This window comes from Mastigoproctus giganteus, chromosome 1 (assembly GCF_048544385.1).
Source record: "Mastigoproctus giganteus isolate SK-2022 chromosome 1, ASM4854438v1, whole genome shotgun sequence".
NCBI classification, from domain to species: Eukaryota; Metazoa; Arthropoda; class Arachnida; order Uropygi; family Thelyphonidae; genus Mastigoproctus; species Mastigoproctus giganteus.
Window position 1 is genome coordinate 252,473,090 of NC_143575.1, and position 15,374 is coordinate 252,488,463.

A 15,374-nucleotide genomic window follows, 5' to 3' on the forward strand; every position below is an offset into this window, starting at 1 on the left:
CATCGAATTAACGCCTCCCCAGACAAAAACACCTCGACCGCTATCTCGCTCTCGCCAGATCAGCTGACATCCAGAATCGCTGCTGAGTCTGAATCTACCCTCATTAGTAAAGAGTACCTTAAGTAAAGATTTTGTAGTTGTAACCTTTAGAAATAGTGTTGGTCGTTAATTTTTGCACACCAGTGTAATTCGAAGGTAGGATTATTATATTTGTCATTATATTTTAGGCCATCAAAATAATTAAATTCATCTACCGTGCATTGTGTATTATGTCCGTAAGTTGCGTGTGTTCTTTGGTGGATTTGCCTGTTTTGCTGGACGAAAAACTCCAGAAACTGGGGTGTTTCCTACAGCAAAAGTTAGTCGGTCTCAGGCGTGTATCTACTCCTGAGACCGACTAACTCAGCCATGGAGTGAAAAAAGCCCATTAAAGTTCCTTGCTTCATTGACGGGATTCGTACGTGGGCCTTTTCCACCCGGTGTGGGGAGGATGGTGACAATACCACTGCGCTACCGCGCAGAAGAAGGCAGGCTTATAGAAACCTGAAATTAATTACACATTCACTGATTATGTAAGTAGGTGACTTATGGAGGTGTCCCCAGGAACATCACTTCAACTCCACCAATATGTATACCACAATAATTACTACTAAAGAAAGTCCCTCTAAAGGTCCTAAATACATATTGGAATTAGTCTGTGATGACATGTTCTCAGCCTTTATATAGTTATCAGATTAAGCAGTTATCAACTGGGAAAAGGCAAAGGTACCTCTTCCTCTCGCTCTCTCTCTCTCTGAATTTTCTCATAACTTGATAACTTGATAACAAAATAACTTGATAAAATTTCTACATAATTAGAGTTTACTCTTTTCCATCTTAATTCCCGGCGTGGAGCTCATAAAATAACATTTGTAAAATTAACTTTCAGAAGTGCAATGGTCGCTGCTGTTCTCCTTCCACACCATGAAGCCAACGAGTTAATACAGTTGGTAGAATCACTGACTTTGATTCGCGTCGATGACGTGAGGAATTTTTATGAGCCTTTTCCTCAACGTGGGTGAGTTAGTCGGTCCCAGGCGAGGGTAGAAAGTTTTTTCTCTCCCAGAAAACTGGGGTTTTTCTTCCAGCAAACAGAAAATCGACCATAGAACACACGCAATTTACACACAGTATATACGGAGGAATATGGCCTTAGTCGCTGATGCTCCTAAAACCCCGCTACAACAACATTAACAACCACACCATGGAGGAAAGCATTGGTTAGAATGCTCTCAAGATGTGAGAATTTCGTGGACTTTTTCATAAATGGTCGAGTTCGTCGGTTTCGAGTATCACGCTTTTCTTTTCCAGAAGTGCTGGCTTTCTATTCAGAAAAACTTAAAACTGATCATAGAACTCACATAGGTATTAGTATTAGTATTAGTATTAGTATTAGTAGGTCACGAAGACAATACCCAATTTCGTAGCCTTAGTTGTTTTGGCGCTAAAACAGAACAACCGCTAGCAGGTGCAAACTGGGCCAGGCGGCTGGAGATAGAGATCGCCAGCAGCAAATTTGGGTATTCGACTAACAGTATCAAAGTCATTGCGGTAGTACAGTGGTTACAACCACCGTCCTCCCCACACCAGATAGAAATGGCGCAGGTTCGTATCTTATTAACGCGAGAAACTTTTGTTGGCTTTTTTCACTCCATGGCTGAGTTAGTTAGTCTCAGCGAGCACAAAAAGATTCCTTACCCCGTCAACTCAGGTGTTTCGTTCAACAAAACAAGAAAACCGACCAGAGAATACACACAATGTATGGACATGATCAGGAGCGGATTAAGGTCGGTTGAGGCCCCGGGCGCAGAAGAAAATATTGGTTCCTTAAAAAAAAAAAAGAGAGAGACAGGGAAAATAAAAATACATGTTAACCATTTTTTTAAATAAATAAAAAATATTATGTACTATTAATGTTTTATTTCCAATAAAATTTGAATATAATATAATTAATAATAGCATAATAATAATCACGAAGTTTTGAACTAATAGTTGAACATATTAGTTCAACTATTAGTTGAACTAATATATCCAACTAATTTGTTGGGGTTTTGAGTGGGCCCTTCAGAAGTCGGGGCCCAGGGCGCGCGCCCGGTGCGCCCGCCGTTAAATCCGCCTCTGGACATGATACACATCGGTAGATGAAGTTGTTCTCTGGAAGCCCTTATATGACAATTTTTTTAATAGTCATGATATGATAAGTGACTGGATGACGTAAAAAGGCCAGGAGCCGTCTGGTCTCTTGACAGTTTTTTGCGAGTACGGCTGCCGGTCCGTCTTCTCTGAATATAAGATCTGTTTTATGTAAATCTCACTATATTTTCATTAGTGATCGATCATAACTAAAAAAGATATGATGTCCTCCGACTTCCAGTTCACTGTCTTGAAAATGGTTAAAAATTACTTGGCACTGTGCAGCATAAACTCTCTGCTTGTACAAGGCTAGGTTCTTGTTCCAGTTGTTAGGTACTTGTTTCAATCATTGACTTTGCGTTTGTTAAAATCAAAATCTTTGACAAATTTTGTCTTCGACCAAGACAATATTTTTATTTTGTCTTCGGTGATACTATAACTGCTTTGTCACTTATCACTCGTTTGAAGAAGAGACTGAAATAATTATTACGGGCCTCCACAGTCGGGGTTGTAGTTATTCAGGCTACTTTCAGTTTCTTACGCTGTTTTATTTTGATTCTTTTTGACACATTTTTTATTCACTTATTCCAAAAAGATGAAATTTCTAACTTAAAATTACAGAGGGCGCAGTAAAGTTCAAAGTGCCCTTACCAGTCGTTATTACAAATACGCTAGGAGCAGTTCACTCGTATTTAGAAGCAGACGATAGGATAGTGGAGGTGGGATAATTTGGCGGAATATCTGTGTTTGAAAGTTCCCCGTGAAGTTTAGATATTCCTTTCAGTACTGAAAGGTAGTATTTATTGTTTTTTCGTTATATAGCGTTAATGTGAACATCATGTCTTGTCATTACACGATAGTTGTTTTTATTATGTTTTTTAAATCATCTTTGCTATAATATAAATGCAGATCGTAATTCTGTGTAGAATATCTAGTTCATAAGAAATATATTCAGAGAAACTTTGAAATAATGATCTTATTATGTGGTGAAGGTCACTGTAGATAATGCTGCAGTGGACATGCATGCTTTGAATCGATGAAAACAAATCTTAGTCAAGGTCATGAGGGTAAATCTCGGTTATTAGCCGTGGATCTCGGATGTCACTGCATAAGATGATAGTTATTAGTGATATGTTTTTTTTTTTTTTTTTGCTTATGTTTCGTTATCGAGTTGGTACAGTGCAGTCCTTTTTCATTTGATTTTCAAAATGAGCAGCAAAGCAAAGGGAGAGTTGCAACTGATCGCAAGGTTAACGTCAAGTGAAAGCATTAGAAAAGACTCATCACCAGATTTACCCCAGGGGCTCACATCTGGTGAGTATGGACTTGGCACACCCAGGGTCCTGAGCTGGATATCATCATTCTTCTCATTCTTGGTGATTCCCTTCTCTCTGTTTCAGGGTAATTCAGAATTTAATTTTTTTTTTTTTTTTTTTTTTTGCAGGCTTATGCTGCACCTCAGGCTTCCTTGCACCATATAGCTAATAATAATAATAATAGAATTTACATCCAATCCAACAGTTGTCTATTAAAAATTTGTCTTATAGCCCATCTTGTAACCTAACTCCCTAATGAGAGATCCTTGTAGTGCCAAAAAGAACATAGACTATATATTTAAAATCAGCTTAATCCGTGGCAAAGCTGTTGATCTTTCCGAATAATATAATTCTTTAATTGATATTCTGCACTGGTTGAAAACGATTGACTACAGGTGTATTCAAGCTCCAGTGAAATTAATTTTATTACATGAAATATGTGTCAAGCAAAAAGGCCACTTGCCTATCAAAAAGTGCTGAATCCAGGAATGAGGGCAGAAGTGCGCGTTCCTCTAAATAGCTGATTGGAACTTGATGAAATAATTGAGCACTTAAACCTGCATGGAGTATAATCTGCCTTTAATTTCTTAAAGAATTACATATTTTTCCCAAACATTTTCCTTCCCGTATCACTTGTTCAGTAATTGTAAAGATAGCAGAAATGGTAAATTATGGAGATTTGATTTACATAGTTGTTAATTTTTAATTATTTATTACCCATTTAATTTGATTAACAAATTAGCTATTAGCGAACATTAGGTAAAGATTAACTTTTAACAGCTTTAAATAATTTAATTAAGAACTAATTTAGTTAAGATTAAAAAAAATAATTAAATTAATGTTAAGTAAACAAATAACTATGAATACTTACACTCCTGTGATGCTGTCCTGAAGATAATATCAGCCTCGCATACCAAGATAGTGGTTTACAATCCATCATATTTATATGCTTTGTACTAAGAAAGTTTAGTACAAAGCGTATTTATATGCTTTGTACTAAACTTTCTTAGTTTGAGAGTACAAAGCATAAATATAATAAATAAAAAACATAAATAAACAAAATAAACATAAATAAAAAAAACAGCAAAGAGTTCTTTACTTATGTAAACTCTAGAAGGAAGGGGATGAATCAGATTGGTCCACTTGATATTGATGGGTCAACTGTTGATGATCCTGCTCAGGTAGCTAACAAACTAAATGAATATTTTGCATCGACATTCACACATGAGGAGTTATTCAGCGAGGGGAATGCCAGAGGTGTATTCAACTCTGCAGTAAGCTAGAGAATCTTGTAATAACTGAGAGTAAAGTGGAGGAGAAATTGTTGAAGATAAACACAAGAAAGGCACACCTGTGGTGGATAGGATTTATCCAGTTATATTAAAGGAGGCAGTAAAGGAAGTAAGCAAACCCTTAGCCATAATTATGAGAGCTTCCTTGGACTCGGGGGAGGTACCCATAGACTGGAGATGTGCAAATGTGACCCCAATTCACAAAGCAGGATCAAAGGCTGACACAAGTAATTATAGACCTGTGAGTTTAACTTCTGTTCCAGGAAAATTAATGGAGGCACTGGTTAAAGAAGCACTGCAGGATCATCTAGACAAGACTTCAGTTATAGCTCGGACAGCATTGTTTTGTTAAGGGGAAGTCTTGCCTGACCAATTTGATTGGATACTATGATGCAGTCACAAAAGAACTGGATGCAGGGAATAACTTTGATATTATATACTTGGATCTTAGAAAGGCTTTTGATACTGTTGCACATGGAAGACTGCTGCACAAATTGGAGCAGTGTGGCATTGGAGTCAAATTGTTGCTTGGATAAAGGGGTGGTTGAGGGGGAGAAGACATCGAGTGGTAATTGATGGACACTGCTCATCATGGACTAATGTTATCAGTGGAGTCCCTCAGGGTTCAGTGTTGGGCCCATTATTGTTTTCTGTATTTATAAATAATATTGATGATGGTATATCAAGCTTAATGTCCAAGTTTGCAGACGATACAAAGGTTGGCAGGGTTGTTAAGGACACTACTGATGCTATGCTGCTGCAACAGGATCTGGAAAGGTTGAGCAGATGGGCTGAGAGGTGGCAAATGAAGTTTAACATTGACAAATGTAAAGTACTACATATGGGAAACAGCAACCCCAGAGCAACGTATCAACTCTGATACTACACTGACAGTGGTAGAGAATGAAAAGGACCTGGGGATAATTGTGCAGGCAAATATGAAGTTCTCTGAGCAGTGCAGATGGGCTGAAGAGTAGCTCATGGTGTCTTATGAATGATATATAGGAATTTGTCTAGCAGGGATAAGGAGGTGATTATTCCCTTATATAAGGCAATGGTCAGGCCACACTTTGAGTACTGTATACTGGTCTGGAGGCCTTGTTTCAAGAAGGATATAGAGCTGCTGGAACGAGTACAGAGAAGGGCAACAAGGTTAGTGAATGGAACAGAGGGTTGCTCTTACGAAGAAAGGCTTAAGTTTTGCAAATTACAGTGTCTGGTGATATGATAGAGAGGCCGACCGGGCTAGCCGAGTGGGTAAAGTACCTGCCCGGCAACCCAAAGGTCGCGGGTTCGATTCCCGCCTCTGGCTTGGATCAAAGTACTGCAAAAACCTTGGGAGGTGCAATATGGCCACAGAAGCCGATGTGCCAACAACTACCAAATCAAAAAAAAAAAAAATATGATAGAGATGTATAAAGCCTTGAATGGTTTGAGCATGCTCAATGCTGATGGGATTCTGCCTCTTGTTCAGAATAATCACCTGAGAGGGCATAAATTCAAATTGTGGAAAGACAGATGTAGGATAGATGTCTGGAAATTTGCCTTTGGCCAGTGGGTAGTTGGTTGATGGAACAGACTTCCATCCCTTGTTGTGGAAGTTGATAGCCTAAATAAATTTAAGGCTCAGCTGGATAGATATTTCGAACGAACGGAGGGGTGAAGTGAAAGTTTTTTTTTTTTTTTTTTTTTCCTGGCTGATACTGCATAAGCTTGCTTTCTTGCATCATATGCCTCTACTAATGCTAATAATGGATTGTAAGCCACTATTGTGGTATGTGAGGCTGATGGTACCATATGGACAGCATCACAGGAGTGTAAGTATTCATAGTTTACTTAATGTTAAGTTAATTAATTTTTTAAATATTATTAACTAAATTATTTAAAACTGTTAAAACTTAATGTTTACATGTTTGGTAATTAATGTGTAATCATTAAATGGGTAATAATATACAAATTAACAACTTTATGTAAATAAAATAACCATAATTTACCAGTTCCGCTTTCTTTGAAGAAAGTGGTATGAGATGTACCATGAAATATCCAAGAATAATCTGTAATTCTTTAAGAAATTAAAGGCAGATCACACTCCGCAGGTTTAAGTGCTCAATTATTTCACCATATTCCAGTTATTGATATACCTGTGCACTGTGCTGCTAAAAGAATATTTAAGATCCAATAGCTGACATTACATTTATGCAAACAGAGTGCAACGATGTAAGTTAAACAGGAACAGCCTTCTGTGGGACCCTGTGGTTGGTTTGTTTTGGCTTGACAGGGGAAATGTCTCCTTGGGAGCAAAACCTATCATACACTACCAGTGTTGAATTCAGGGGGTGAGGTTCATCCCCAGTGGAATAAAATTCCCCTCCCCCCAGCAAAAAAATAGTAAATTTTTTTTTAATATTCGTTCAAACATCTTGGACGTTGAAATTTCACCACATTTTGTTTAATTTTAATTGAAATTTTCTTCCTACTGTGCTCTTTAAAAGGCACCATATCAGTTTACACAACGTTATAATGATAAAACATGAATTCGATAAATTGATGTCAAATAAACAATGCAAAAATCACAGCAACTAAGTGTGATACTTGGCGAAAATAAATCACTAAAATTCAAAAGACACAATTTTAAAAATAATTAAATAGGCAATATTTCTGGCTGCACAAATTGTAACTAAAAGCCACTATTTCAGGTGTCTGCATTTTCATTTTATGGTTCTCTTTATTTTTGCACAAACAATTCCTTAATAGTGTTTCACACAAATGATCCACTTGCGACTAATTCTTTGTTTGTACATCACAAACAAGGCCGACTGGATTGGAGGCTGTGAATAGGTTCGCTTGGATTGGTCCCTCAGTGACGGATACATAATTAGGAAGTGTCCCATGGCTTTTAGGTGAAGGGCTAAATGATGTCTGGGCAGAGAGAGGAGTGTACTGCAGCCACTATTTCAATCGTTGGAAGTTTCGCTTTATGGTTTTCAGATTCGCTTTATTTGTGTTTTTCGCAGCAAGAGTCTATTTGTGCCTAATTCTTCCTTTGTATGCTGCAAACAAGACTGTTTGGCTGCAGTGCAGCCTATAAACAGTACATTTTATAATCTTTTTATTATATATGTATCTGTACTGTAATATTGCAAGATTGCATGAAGATATGCTTAGAAGGCCCGAATGAGTTATCAGAAAAATTAATAAATGAAGTGATTGGTACATATGCAAAGAAGAATAAGATTATTATAATACTTGCATGTTTGATTATAATTTGTATGATTTTTTCCGAATTTTAATTGGTGATTTTCATATTATTGAACTGTGATTAGTGTCAGTAATGTGGTTTTTGTGAACTGAGTATTTAGATGTTAAATAATAAATATTTCCTCTTGTTTCCTATTTTATTTTCTCATATTCTCTAATTATAACATTCATAAATATACAGATTTGTTTGTAATGTATACATATGTTTTAAATAATGATAAAAAATATACACATACACTACACGTATCCCCCCCAATGTTTGCATTCTTCCCCGTTCATGTATCCCCTGAAGTTCACCCCTCCCCCCGTGCATGTACCTCCTGAAGTTTACATCCCCCCCCAGATGCAAACACTCTGGATTCAACACTGTACACGACCTTCCAAGCAGACCCGAATATAGGTTTGTACTGAAAGGTCATAAATTCATTATTATTACACACCAATGAGCCAAAACATTATGACCAGTGAGTCGTTATGCAAATCGAAGCAACTGCAGGTGAACTGTGGTGCATGCACAGGTTAGGACACGGTATAAAAAACACCTGATACTGAGCTCCATTAATCAGTGTTACCCTTGTTCTTCAGATGAGAAAGGCAGTGGACTTAAGCGAGTTTGACAAAGGCCAAATTGTAATGGCCAGATAACTGGGTCAGAGCATATCTGAAATGGCATGGCTGGCAGGGTGCTCACAGTCAGCCGTGGTTAGCACCTACTGAAAGTAGTCCGAGGAGTGGGAACCCATGAACCGCCGGTGAGGTGTTGGATGACCACGGCTCATTGATGTGCAAGGTGAGTGAAGGCTCCTGGATAGTACGTGGCAACAGAATGGCAACTGTGGCACAACTAGCTGATAATTGGAATGCTGGTAACGAGAGTAATGTGTCACAATGACAGTACATCGAACCCTGCTGAAAATGGGGCTGTGTAGCCATAGGCTGCTCCGAGTGCCTATGCTAACCACGGTTCACTGGCAACAGCGCCTGCAATGGGCACTCGAGCATCGAAACTGGATCTTGTGTGATTGGAAGAAGGTCATCTGGTCCGATGAATCAAGTTTCCTGTTGCACCATGTGGATGGTCGGGTATGTGTGTGTCATTTACCTGGGAAAGTGATGATGCCTTGATGCACCGTGGGACGAAAACAAGCTGCTGGTGGCAGTGTCATGCTTTGGGTGATATTCCGCTGGGATACCCTGGGTCCAGTCATCCATGCCGGGCGCTCTGACATCTACAACATACCTAAACATCATTGCTGACCAGGTACACTTTCAGGGCAACGGTCTTCCCCTCTGGTGGTGCAGTCTTTCAGCAAGATAACGCGCCATGCCACACCTCCTGGATTGTTCGAGACTGGTTTGCGGAACATGAGGAAGACTTACAGGTATTGCCCTGGCCTCCAAATTCTCCAGACATCAATCCCATTGAGCATCTGTGGTTTGTGTTGGAACAGCAACTCCATTCTGCAGCGTCTCAACCACAGACCTTACAGGAGTTAAAGAATCTGCTGGTTATGTGTTGGTACCAGATACCACAAGACACATTTAGAAATCTTGTAGCATCTATGCCTTGCCAGGTACAAACTGTTGTGACTGCACGTGGAGGACCAATATCATATTAGGTAGGGGGTCATGATGTTTTGGCTCATTGGTGTAATTAGCCATATGGTGCAAGGAAGCCTGAGGCTTTTGCTGCACTAGCCAAAAAAAATTTCAGAGAGAGAGAGAGAGAGAGAGAGCAGGACAGGACAGGACACTGGGTGTGCCAAGCTGCTAGTGGCATTGTTGGACTGTTGTGAAAATTAATCACATGTTTAAAAAACTTTTTTTTTTTTTTTAATGAACAAATCATCCTGTGTACTTTTGCCCACCAGTATTCTCTGACTGGTTGTACAGTATTTTTTATTTCAGTATACTATGAATTTAATATTTTGTGTGCCATTTAACAGGCACCAGTCAAACAAAGTGTCTTTCTTTCTTCTAGGCAATTCCAGTTCCCACACAGAATCTTTGAGATGTCAGCAACAGGTGTCTAATCTTGTCATAATCTTTGATTTCACTGGTTTAATGAACAGCTGACAAAAATACAGACGTTCACATTGCATTGTGCGAGCATCCCAGTTTCAATCCAGGGGATCAGTGACCTTTAAAATTCTAAAAAAAAAACCCAATAAAAACTAAAAACTTTCTTTTATTATTATTGGTTTCTCTCATTTATACTATGGCACAACCACTGGGTCAGTGGAGTTTACAATAAATCAACAATACAAACGTTAATCATATTTAGCAGTCACATGCTTGAATGCTGTTCCACTCAAAGAGCACGTGCTACTGCACTCTTGCTTGTGGCGACTTGGTTGCATCCAGTACTCAATAAAAAAAAAAATTGAGTTTAGCAGATCATAATCAATAGATCACCATTTTCAGTTGAGTAAGAAGGTTAAGAATTAATTTTTTAATAAAAACAAAAATGGATATTACACAGATGTCATGTAAGTGTCATTGTTAAATTGAGGGTGCAAGTGATGGAAGATTAAAATCTAGAATATGTAAGACAGTTGTGTAGCTTAATGTCAATTTCAAATGGATCTGTTATAACCGCTTAACAAGTATTTAAGTAGACTCTTTGTATTGAGACCTGGTACTTGCAACTGTTGCACTCCTCTTTTGCATAGCCTGGAAAGAGTTATTTTAAACATTCAGACCGACTAATCAGTCGCTTGTTGATTGTCAGGCTGTATCTATTCAGTGGTAGAAGAAAATAGAAATGTATGTAACTCTCCCCCCCCCCAAAGCACAAAAAAAAAAAAAATGAGGAGTTGTTTATAATTAAACAAACCTTATTTTTACGGCATTTATTAAAAAAGAAAAAAAAGAAAACTACCATGAAAGGAGTAAATGCTAAAATTAGGATAAATTTTCAGAAGGGTGAAATATTGTTACTTGTATACTAAAATTCCCTAATATTCAAAATAAAACCATAAAATAAAAAACCAAAGCAAATACACTTTGAACAATCTAAGCATATGACTCCACACCCAAGGAGATGCACCATGTAACTGTTGAAGCCTGAGAGCCATAAATGTCCTATAAGATGTCCTTAATGTTCTCCTCCTTCCTCTTAATGTTTTATGTCCTTAAAACCGAAGATAAAAGATAAGGAACTTGCAAGAACTCTCAATACCACCTTTTCAAAGAAAAGTCCTATTTCTAGTTTATATAGGTAGTGCTCCTTTTTGAGCAGTTCTTCCTTAATTGCAGCATTTATAATACAATTTAAATTTAATGTATATTAAGTTGATGAAGGCAGTTTTATAAAAATGGCTTGATGAGCTACGTAGCAGTTTTCCTCATGTTGCATGAACAGCAGACATGTGAACATTAACAAAGTTGAAGCTTTTCTGAAAAACTGCTGCATTTCCATGCATGGCATTCGATCAAAAAACAGGAATAGTCAAATTCATTTCCTGTCAATTCATCCAGTCAAGAAATTAATTTCTTGACTGGATTGTGATGAGACATTGGCTCATCACCACAGATTAAATAAATGGGCAGCCATTAAAAGTGGTGACATACTCTTTTTCATCAAAAAATTAAACCTAGAAGTCCACTGGCAAGGTCGTCTTTGGTCTTCTGCTATGCAGAATTGATTTATGCAGACCTTTTTTTTGAGTGCAATGTTACAAATCCTTTTATTTTCAACAAATAAGTTTGTACAAATTTTCAACTATGAAAATGGAAGAACGTCAAGGAAAATTGTGTTGAAAAGGTTAAAGGATCATTCTTCTTCACAGAAACTTGGCTTTATGCTATCCCTAACTATTTTAGGAGATCCTGGGCCACACTTGCTTACAGCTCAGACATGTACAGGTAACCCTCGTATAACACAGTTATTAGGTTCCTATAAAATATCATGTTGTGCGAAACTGTGTTATATGGGACTAAAAAAAGTACAAAGGGGGGTTATGTTCCGAAAGCTAACAAAAATGCACTATTTCGTTAACAAAATGTTAACAAAAATACCATTCTAGATTTTGTGTATCTTCTGTTCTCTTTAAAAAATCAGTAATCTGGGTTTGTTTTGCTTTTGCTTGATAAATTTTTGTGAATTTCATCGTATGAAACTAAGCATTTTTGAAGCTCCCTTTTGGGCTCCTTTCATTCAAGAATCTGTATTAAAAAAATATAAGATTCTATTTGCTCAGCTAACTTCATGTCTTCCTGTATGCTTTTTAGTGTAAAATATGGAGTTTAGAATTTTCATCTGCACTATCATCATCTGAATTGATTTGACTTTACCTCCAATGCCATTTGCACCAAATCTGCTACGCCGGCCTCTTTTTCTACCATTAATTCTTGAACATCTTCAGTAATCATATCTTTTTAATTTTTTTAGGAGCATCGATGACTAAGGCTATGTTATTTTGTGTATATTGTCTATAAATTGCATGTGTCCTGAGGTTGTAGTAATGTTGTAGTAATGTTAGGCGTGTAATATGCCTTTATTGCACTCTTAATATAATTAATAATGCATTTTTAGCAAGATTCATAATGTGCCTATGTCTTCACTATATGTCTATCTGTCCTCTTATAACAACTCCCCAGTGGACAGATTTTCATGAAATTTTGAAGTTTGTTGAGCAGTGCAGATGGGCTGCCAGGGCAGGTCATGTAGTCTTGTCAATGATATATAAGAATTTTGCTAGCAGGGACAGGGAGGTGATAATCCCATTATACAAGGCAATGGTCAGGCCACACCTAGAGTACTGTGTACAAGTCTGGAGGCCTCAATTTAGGAAGGATATAGAGTTGCTAGAACGAGTACAAAGAAGGGCAGCAAGATTGGTGAGGGGGACAAAGGGGTGCTCTTACCAAGAAAGGCTTAAGTTCTGCAAATTGCAGTGCCTGGAGAGTAGGCAACTGTGAGATTATCTGATTGAGGTGTATAAGACCTTGAATGGGTTGAGCAAGCTGAATGCTGATGGGATTCTTCGTCTTGCTCAGACTAAGAATCTGAGGGGGCACAGTTTCAAATTGAGGAAAGATAGTTGTAGAATAGATGTGCGGAAATTTGCCTTTAGCCAGCGGGTAGTTGATTAGTGGAACAGGCTTCTATCTTTTGTTGTGGAAGCTAATAGCCTAAATAAATTTAAGGCTGAGCTGGACAGGCATTTGGAACGAATGGAGGGATGAAATGGGAGGGTTTTTTTTTTTTTTGGCTGATGCTGCATAAGCTTGCTTTCTTACATCATATGCCTCTACTAATGCTAATAAAGATTTTTCCACCCTTCCCAAATTTCATTAAAATTGAGCTAATAGAAATGCAGCAGTTATTCAATTTGTTCATATATATTGTATAGGCTACGTGGTGGATGTGCAATAATGAAATGTTCTTGTTTTGTATGTAAAAGTCATTGCTTTTTGCTCTTTTTTTCTTTTTTTATAAATTGTGAATTATTACTATTTGCTAACATGCCTGAAATATAATATACTGCATGCATTAACTGATTTGTTATGTTAATGCTTACTTGCAACAAGTAAGCATTAAAAAAAAAGTTAAAAGGCTGCACTTGTGTATCAGTAGAGATATTTCTGCAGATTCCATTTGTGTTCTCAGTAAGCATAAGAATTATATACAGCAGAGGTTCCCAAAGTATGGGGTCCACTTGGTTTTTATTTGAGTCGTGTTGTTTTTATGAAGCACTTTTAATTTTACAAAATTTGGACTTACCATTCCACTTTGTCTTTGAGATTAAATGTATTGAAGTATATATTAATTCATAAAAGTATGTATACTCATAGCTAAAGTTTGTCAAATATGTTTATTTGCCCCCATTCTAGTAGAATGGGGGGGGACATATAGAATGTAGAGAAGATTTTAAGGGGACACAAAGCATAAGTTTGGGAAACTCTGCTAAACCTGGGACTGGGCAGCTTAAATTGGAAAACCCTCAAGACTGTTCATCTAAAAATGATTTCAAAATTAATGTTAATGAGAATTAAATCTCAGACCGTTCTGTTTTTAACATTATTACTGGCAGCACCAGGTGGACTAGCCGTGACTATGTTACTCTTTAGAGTTTGTTTACTCTTCATTATTATGGTTTTTTTCTGGATGAAGTTTTTCATATATAATAATGGCCTTCCACAAAATAATTAATAGTTCTTTCATAAGTTATATAAATTTTTGTATGAATGAGTTTGTTTATCATTCATTTCTTAGTGATCTCCACCTATGAGGTTGGTAAAAAGAAGTGGAACAGTCATTATTCTATATACATTTATAAGTTTTTAATTAGTAAAGAACTAGTGTTTTCAACAGTCTCTCTCTCATAAAATGTGCCATCTGTTCTTTGGACTGGGAATGCCTCTCACTCTCTCACTCACTCACACACACATCACCATAAAATATGCCATCTGTTCTTTGGACTAGGATGCTGCAAATCAGTTAGCATTATTTTAGGCATATGATGCAAGAAAGCAAGCTTACAGCATCAGCCAAAAAAAAGAACTTCCCATTTCACCCATCTATTCAGTCCAAAATTTGTCCAGTATTCCCTTGGATTTATTTAAGGTATCAACTTCCACAATGACCAATGGAAGTTTATTCCAGCAATCTACCACCTGCTTGTTTTTCTGCACATCTGTTTTACAACTGTAGAACAGCTGTGCAAATGTAGAACAGAAATCTGTTTACAACTGTCTTTCCTCACTTTGAATTTGACCCCTTAGGTGCATAATCTGAGCAAGAGGAAGAATCCAATCACCATTAAGCTTTCTCAAACCATTCAAGGCCTTATACACCTCAATCAGATCACCTCGCAGGTGCCTAGTCTCCAGATGCTGCAATTTGCAGAACTTAAGCCTTTCTTGGTAAGAGCAACCCATTGTTCCCCTCGCCAATCTTGTAGCCCTTCTCTGTACTCATTCCAGCAGCTCTACATCCTTCCTAAAATGAAGCCTCCAGACCTGTATGCAGAACTTAAGGTGTGGCCTGACCATTGCTTTATACAAGGGGATAATCACTTCCTTATCCCTGCTAGCAGAATTCCTGTATATAATTGACAAGACCCCATGTCTTACTCTGACAGACCATCGGCACTGCTCAGAAAACTTCATATCTGACTGCATAATTACCCCCAGGCCTCTTTCATTCTCCACTACCCTGAGTGTAGTACTGCACAGTTGGTACATTTCTCTAGAGTTACTGCTACCTTTGTTCAGTACTTTGCATTTGTCTATGTTGCAGTAGTGTAGTGTCATTAACAACCCTGCCAACCTCTGTGTGTCTGCAAACTTGGACATTAAACCCACTATACCTTCATCAATATCATTGATA

The 15,374-nt window shown here is 37.6% G+C and overlaps 1 protein-coding gene across 1 annotated transcript in view; it reads left to right on the top strand.

Moving 5' to 3' along the window:
• The first annotated feature begins 2,814 nt into the window (after nucleotides 1–2,814).
• Nucleotides 2,815–15,374, top strand: part of Gpdh1 (Glycerol-3-phosphate dehydrogenase 1) — a 77,585-nt gene continuing 65,025 nt past the window's right edge. The window contains exon 1 of the mRNA XM_090385617.1: nucleotides 2,815–2,965. The gene's annotated coding sequence lies outside the window, so the exon portion shown is untranslated. The remainder of the gene's footprint in view (nucleotides 2,966–15,374) is intronic.